We start from the raw sequence: 8489 nt of genomic DNA on the forward strand, positions 1-8489 counted from the left end.
AGGCATTGCTGCTGAAGCAGTTGAGCACTGCATACTGCACCTGTCAGCTATGGAAAGACGTTACTTTTGGACAAAAATAGGATTTGGGTAGTTAAGTCCAGAATATTTCAGAAAACCTGGGGGGATTACTTCTGTACTTCAGTAAACAGTTACTGATGTGTTACTCCATAATTGATCATTATGTCAGCTTGCACAATGCTAAATGCAGATAATTAATGTAGCATATTGGCTGATTCCTAACACTTACAGAGATACAATATGGAAATTACATTGGTACAGTAAATTCTGGTAGAGTGTGTGAAGTTGTATGCCCACATATGATTAATAAATATGTTATAACACTTAGAACACATTGTAGGTTGCAAAATACCTTGCTTTCTCCTAACACAGCCCCTCTTTGTCCTCCAAAGACCACCTGTAACTTCCCAATAACCTGAAGCTGAGTCACTAAACAGCCCTTTTTAAAAAAGCTACACTTAAAAAAAGATCAACCTCATTCTGGAACACTTTTTGCAATGCGAAAATTTAGCAAATTCTGCTAAATCTCTTGGCTGCTTCTAGAATCAACAGCAAAGGGAAATGATTTCATGCATGGTACTACCCAGTGCTCACTTTTAGTCCTGAAACACCTGAAGGGAATGTCTTTAAACCCATGCCATCTGAGGGGTAACTGGTCATTTTTTAGATCACCTATAGGTATTGGAAATGTGTTGTGTAAACACACACTCCTAAAGGAATAGGTGCTGTCGGAACTTCTCGGTGCATCAAGAAGCTGCTTGTTCCGTGGTGTCAAAATCATTTCTTATCCGGTCTCCAGGTAAGTTTTGGGTTATTCAGGGTTTCTGAACACTAATGTTAAAATTGGCATGAGATGAAATTCAGTGAGTCCACAGATAAACAAGTCTATGTAAAACAGCAGCAACATCTGCAAACTGGGTGTATGAGAGACAAAACCCAACCAACTGCAACAGAGATTATGTGATTAGTTAGCAATTAACATGCTCCTCACTAACTACTTTATTTCCTCTCACTGAATACAGCTAGTGCCTTTAGGTTGTTTCCCTGCTTGTTAATTTGTGGCACATTCCCATGCTGCACTCACTGTATACTGTCTGCTCATATTGCCCCCTGAATTCCCAAATACGAGTCATACTCTTTCCACCACTCTAGCAGGAAGATGGCAATTGCCCAGGAGAAAAGCAAGTCCTGGAACAGAGAAAGGGTAATGGTGAGAGAAGTCTCCATATGAGTGTGAAGTCATTGAAGTTAAGAAAAATAAAAAGCCCATTGAACAGCAAGAACAAACCAGCCCACACAACCCCCACACTTCCTCTCAAGGGCGACACTGAGCCAGAGACAAGCTCTGCGTAATGCAGTGCCTGGCTTATTTAGAGTCCCCCCAGCCTGGGGGATTGAGGGGATATCTAAATATCTAATAGGGATATCTAAAGAAATATCTATGTATTTAACAGAGATATCTAAATATCTAAATGCCTCAGTGGGGCTGGAATTTTTGCAAATGGAGTCAAAGAGGAGCGGCTGCATTAAAGGAGAGCGATGTCAGCCTGCACACTGGGGAGAGAGTGGATCAGTGGTGAGCTGGAGACACCAGGTGCTTAATCTATGTTTTGCCCCAGATTTTCTGGTCGCCTCAAGAGAGCCATTTCCTTGCACACACGGTAAAATTCAAGAAGTAATTTCAGACACATTTGCATCATGCTGTCTCTTACCATGAACGTGATCTCCAGCATCACATTCAATACTATGAATTGCTTTAGCTCTGAGAACATCGCTGGAAAAGCCTCCATCAGACCTGTACATTACAGGCAAAAGGGCTGGTTCAGGAGTGCTCCATGCTATGGGGAGATGCTGATGTGCCCATTCCATGCTGAGGAAGAAGCCATCCTTAATATCTTGTAGAAACTGGCTTGCCCTGAGTTGCCCTTCAGACTGCTCCATCATGAAGCAACATTGGGTGATGTTCCCACTTCCCTGCAAGGAACTGGCTCACCTCGTCTGTGTGCTGCTTATGGAGAGCTGCATCCAGCAGGGTCTATGGAAATCTCATTCAAATGGATTCATCCAGTACCTCAGGCACATTAGGGGACATACTAATAGTTACAAGGGTGCTTCCTTGCTTGTGCTCCCTTTGTTACAGCAGGGGCTAGAGAGTGCACTGAATCCTCAACAGAAAGCCTTAACCACAGGACTGTCTACCTTTGGGTCTATGCAGCTGACAAGGTAATCTGACATGCTTTAAGAGCTTTTTTGGTTTATTTCCCAGGAATGAGCAGCAGTTCCATATATGTGCCTTGCTGTAGCCAGCACTTCCCTTCCTGCAGGCTGGTCAGCAAGTCCCTGCAAGGAACTTGGAGTGTGACAGGCAGTTCCTAGAAATGCCACTGGAATTTCAAATGTTCTCTTTGGCCCTTTATCACTTCCTAATTTATTGCATCCTTTAAAGAAGCGGAGAGGCCAGCCAAGTTTGATACACATCTTTCATTGAGCAGGAACACCTTAAGAGAAGCCACGTCTCTGCACCGCCACAGAGGAGGATTCTCAGCAACCAGGAGCCTTTTGCTTGCTGCTGAGCTGCTTGGTGACACAAACATCCCACTTCTACCTTACAGCAGGAACAGCTCTTCAGAGGGTACCAAACCAGTGTGGTGGCAGCAGGACTGGACTTGCCACAGCAAGTGTCTGGCCATGTTCAGTTTTCCATCCTGAAATGTGCTTGGGTCGATCTGTGCCTGAGAATTTGTTTCTTTTACAACTGAGCAGTGGAGGGTCAAGTTAAGCAGTTGGTGAGAGCACTAAGACCATGGCTATCAGTGGTGCTAATCCTCTGTTTTAAAATGCTGAATGTTTGTGATGTTCATCATTATGGACATCACTGAGCCATATCCATTTTTTTTTTCTGCTTCTATAAGCTTTCCCAAGAAATGTGTTTCTGTCTTTGTCTATAAAACACAGAGCCATGGTTTATGCTTCAAGGGCTGTTGGAAGGATACTACCTCCATCAGCAATGAAGGTTGCACAATCCAGGAAAAGCCGATGTTTTTGAGTATTCGCCCCTCAGCAGCCCCTACTGATCAGTCACATATTCCACACCAGGACTCATTTTGCCCAAATAACCTCATTTAAATGCTTAATGTCCTAAAACTGATTAGATGTTCGACAGAAATTCTGGCCTTTTCCCTCTAATTTGCCCTTCTTCTATTTTATTCAATGTCCAAAGTCATTCTTCACAGATGTCACTTTGCTTCCAAGCAAATGTCCTTGTGCTCCAATTTCTAAGAATAACAGTTTCCCCAGTATTGGAAAGTTAGCTGGGGAAGAGAATAGAGAGGAGGAAAAATTCAGTCATGAGGAATACCTATAAACAGCAAGAGGGACTGTAGATAGGAAAAAAGTAAGTAAAAGATGATATAACAGGAGTTCTCTGCTCTAAATATATTTTTGTTATATTTAGTGATTAAAGAAACATCTGCTTAAGGTTATTTCCTAGCATCAGACAAATGGCAGTAAGTAGCATCTACTCTTCAAGATGAGCTAAAACACTGAAATAACTCAAAATAAATGTGTCCAGTCTCTCTGGCACCTGGATGAAACACGCACTGTTGTCTGGGCTTCCTGGGACTTTCCATCTGTTTGTCTTGTCTAAGTTCTGCCAACAGCACAAGTGCTGAGGAATAGTGCAGGGATGTTTTGGTGTTGCAGCCAGGAGATGGGGGGATGTTTGTGCCTGAAGGAGATGGTCATTGCTGTCATCCCCACAGGAGACCCACATCTGCTGTGTCCCCAGGGGCTGCAGCACCATGTGGTAACATCCAAGAAGGGCAAAGGGAAGAAAAGTAGCAGCTTCAAGGTGTACCTGGAGGTGTGATCTGAGCCATAGTTCTTCACCTCAGCAAGCAGCTGTCCTGTGTGATAGGCTCCTGTTCAGCTTGTCCTTGTCATGTTTGTTCCTGGTTCTTCATGATGAACAGCCCAGGGTCACAGCCAGATCTGTAGCAGTCAAAGGTAAGATAGATGTCTGCTGGCCCCAGGCATAGGAATCAAGCTGCTTGCTTGAATGAACATCTCAGGAGCAAGCTGAAAGGCACGAAAATGGGACATGAGAGCCCAAACACCTGCTGGATTTGACTGAAGCCAGTGACCATTTGCTTCTGTTGCTGTGTAATTCTCTAATTGATTAAGCATCACATTTCATGGCTGGTGCAATCTGCAACCCTCTCAGATCTTCATTCGCTCCAGCACGCTCTGCTGATATATTTATTACAGATACACTCATAGTCCTTCCCACCTTTTCTCTCTGCCTTTGGCTTAGGCTCTGATTTGCAAACGAGGATCTCCAGTTGAAATTAGTACTCCTCCAGGGATTAATGTGGAAAGAGAAAAAAAGGAAGAAAGAAGTGGGTTGTCAACAGAAGGAAACTACTTGATTTGAATTGCTTGGTGGATGAGGTACTTTATGAGCCTGAGGGTGTCCCCCAGTCCTTTTGGTTTCATTCACAGGTGGGAGCAGATGACTGGCAACTCCTCTCAAGCTGTATTTGAAGTGGGAGGAATCAGGCTGAGTGGATGGCAGCTGTTCCTTTGGTTGTGTTTGGTGTAAAAACCAGGTGAACGAGGGCCATCAGATTTTCCTGCAGTGCCCCATCCAGAGCCCATGGACCTGAGAGCTGCTGCCATATCTCGAACTGCGGTCTCTATGGAGCAGGGAATGTTCACGTCGGGTTCCTGCCCTGGTCCTCGATATAGGATGAAGCCAAGACACTGTCAGCAAGTGGTGCTCATAAAGGAGGTTTAGAAATGTTTAGAATGACAAAATGCCCCTGACTAACTCCCACTCAAGTGGTGGGGGGGGACTGCTGGTGGTGCTGGTGTGTGCACCGCTGCAGGGAGGATGTGGACTCCCAGCTGCTGCTGACAGCAGCTCCACAGAGCCCTGCCTTGCTTGCCTCTCACCCTGCTGTCCTCAGCCTGGCTTTTCCAGTGTTGTGAGTCATGCCAAATGAGCGCAGGGGACACCCCACCCCACCAATCTCTTCAGGCAGTTGGGTAGTTAGTCATTTCCTAATGAGCTGTCACTAAGTGTACCACTTTCTGCTGCATTTGTCCCTCCCCTGCCACTCCTTTGTCAAATACAGAATACTTTGGATTTTATATGGCAGAAAATCAGGAACCTTCACACACTAACTGGAAGTGTTTGCTATGGCCCTGAGGGCACCAATAGTCTATAACAGCTCTGCTCAACCCACTCCAGGTGTTCTCTGTGGCCCAGGACCCCATTTCTGCCCACCCAGGGCTGTCAGTCCCTGCCCCAGCAACCCTGTGGGATGTTGCTCTCCCCTGCCTGACTGTGGGCCCCACAGACACTCTCCCTTGCAGAAGAGCAGGGAGGAATGAGCTGGGCTCTGAGTGACCATGAAGGCGTTAGAGAAAAACCAGGCTCCTGCTGTGCTACAGAGCTCAATTCCTCAGATGGTCGCTGGGTAGCAGCACAAAGAACCGAATTTCAGCTTTACCACCCTTGTTCAGGCAAGAGATGTGACCAAGAGCAGGGCAGAGAGCCAAACAAATAACATAGCCTCAGTAACAAGTGAAATCCAACCTGCCTTTCTCTGATTGAGGAAGCCCTGCTGAGATAAATGCTCTGATCCATCTCTTCTTTGAAACAGGAGCTGAAAAGTGGGTCAGATCCTGCTGCTGGCACCGCCACATTTTGGGAGTTCTCTGCTAGGAGCCGACAAAGGACCAGAGTGGTCAAAAAAAATCTGCTTCTCACAACAGAGTTCACTGAAATCACTGTCTCTGCAGGGAGGAAGGTGATGTGCAGCCAGGAAGGGTGAGAAGCAGCGGGAGTCAGCACATGTCAGCCCTGGTCTTGCTGAACTTGGCTTCAAAGTCACCCTTGTTCACATTTGTGTCCTCATGTCCCCTTTTCCTCAGGTGCACCACTGGTATCTTTTTCCCTGAGATGATGAACTTTTTTCCTCCTCTGGCCTTAACAACCAAAACAATATAGAAGTAAAGGTGAATGAAGTTTAATTCAAATGCCAAAGGGGAAAGCTTAGAGGTTTTAAAAACAGTTTGTTTTATGTAAGAACATATTGGAAACTGGCACAAACAAGTCCCTATCTGCTCTGAGATACCAGAGCAGATGCGACAGAGTGGAAAAAGCCTTTTCCATGCCAAACTATTTGCTGGAGATTTGATAACAAGGTGCCATTGTACAGCACTGGGTAAAGATCCAGACTAGAAAGGAGAAAGAGAGGAGGCCTCCAGGCTGTGCAGGACTCTGCCTTTGCTCCTGCACTGAAACTCCTGCCCACAGACAGCAGGTAGAGCTGGTTAGACTCAGCAAAAAGGCAGCAGTCAGCTCTCCTGTGTTGTTTTTCTTATCTGCAAACAGTGACAGACTGCCTCGTCCCTTCATTTCTGTTAGAGGGCTCTAGGGTCCTTCTAGCTTTTCTCTGCACTGCTTCGGGAGAGCATTAAATTCAGCACTCCAAATGCACATTTATAAACTGAACCAAGATGTGAAACTTCAGTACAGGAGCTTCAATTTCTAATGTTGGCACTGACAAATTTTCAATTATTTCTGTGAATTTCATTCATCCCTGTCATATTTCCCCCAAGGTACTAATACTATGTGTTTTACAAATATTAACACTGAATATTTTGCAAACACAGTTGATTTGGAAAGGTGGCTACTGAATAAAATTTAAAATTGCATCCTTTGACTATAAAGCCTAAACATATAAAGCACCACCCTCAAAAGTGATGCTATTATCTGTTTTGGTTCTGAAATGAGCAGCAGCTGGTTTTCTGTAGCTAAGGAAGAATGGGAAAGTTTCGGCTGCATTCTCTTGTTCTCAAAATTCATCTGCTTTTTGTCCCCTACCAAAGAAAACTCACCAAAAATTATTCAGACACAGAAAACACATCAAGGCAATAACTGCATCTATGCCCTGACATGGTAACAAGTCTCCCACATAATCCCCTGAAGTAGTCTTCAAATTCAAAACACAGTCTCAGTCAAAATCAATCCCTAATTGCATGAAGGATGTATCTGAAGTCACACTATCTTAAAAAGCAAAGAAAAAACTCAGATAGCAATTTATCTTAATAGCCTTTACTAAGCTCAAATGAGCAGACAGGTTTCATCAAATAAGAGAAATGCTTTAACCACCGCAATGGCACCTCAGTTCTTTTCCCCACGCCAAGTTGCTATCAATTGTTATTTCACATCAAGGTGTAAAGAGACACTGGCACCTTGAAGTTCCCTTTAACTGCCCACATGCTTTTATTCTGCAGTGCTTTGCACTTGCCCCCCCCCAGCAGCCTCCACGGGCCATGGGTGCTCCTATTTATCACAGCCAGCCTGAGACCCACTGCCTGAGTCAGCACAGCCAGGGAGCTGCTCTCCTCATCTCCCCTCTCCCCTCCTGCTACCCTTTTCAAACAGAGTTGCTTTTAGCTCATTTATCTGCCTATTGGGGCGATATGTAATCAGAGCAGGAGTCCTGATGGGAAATACAAAGTGATTCTTTAGAGTGGTTGGCTTTGAAAACTGTTCTGGGCACTGATCAAGCAAGTGTTACAGCTGCCCCTTTCATTTGCTTTGCCTTCTGCCCTGAGTCTGCCAGCATTAGACAAACTGGAAGAGCATCTGAGATGTTCACAGGCCCATCTTGCTTTAGTAAAATCCGGTATTATTCATGTCAGTATGTGAGTCATTTGATGTGAGGTTAAGAACATAGACTGATTCATCCACCCCACTGTCCAGGGTACCCTGGTGTGGTCTTTCTCTAACACCACAGAGATCAAAAGTCCCCATCTACTGACTGTGAAAAGGTGGTACCTTTGCTGCAGTCAGAATCTCCTCTCTAAACCAAAATAACAGATGCTTTCACTTCTGTATCTCTAATGCCAGCACTGCTCAAAGACTAAAAGAAACATTGACTCCATTAGGAAAAGTGGAGCCATGCCCTAAGTCCTAATTAATGACACCTGCACAATAACACTGACATCGGGTTTATCCCAGGTCTGCATTCCCCAGGGGACTTCACATGCTGAGGTCAGAGAGATGTCCCTCGGAATCACCAAGACAAAGGAAAAGGTCCTGTCATACAAAATCTTCCCACAAAATTCTTGTTAGTTCTCTTTAGTTTTCCACATCTGCTAATATGTCCTCCTAGGCAATCTAAGCAATCTAATCCTGTTATTAATCTTCTTCCTTTACAATAAAGAGAACAAAAATAACTTATTCCTGAGTTTGGATTCTGAAAAGACTTTTTTCCATACAAAAGAGGCCAAGTAACTGGGTAACACAGAGATGTCCCCACATGAAGGTGGATGAAATGCTGCGGAATTCATCTAGCCACAAAAAACAGCCAGTGGAAGTGCAAATACAAACCAGAAAGAGGGAGGAATGAAAGCAGAAATACCTACAGCAGAGCAGGCAACTGGAAACAGACCCC

Source organism: Manacus vitellinus, unplaced genomic scaffold, assembly GCF_001715985.3.
Source record: "Manacus vitellinus isolate BGI_N305 unplaced genomic scaffold, ASM171598v3 scaffold_15_pilon, whole genome shotgun sequence".
Classification (NCBI taxonomy): Eukaryota; Metazoa; Chordata; class Aves; order Passeriformes; family Pipridae; genus Manacus; species Manacus vitellinus.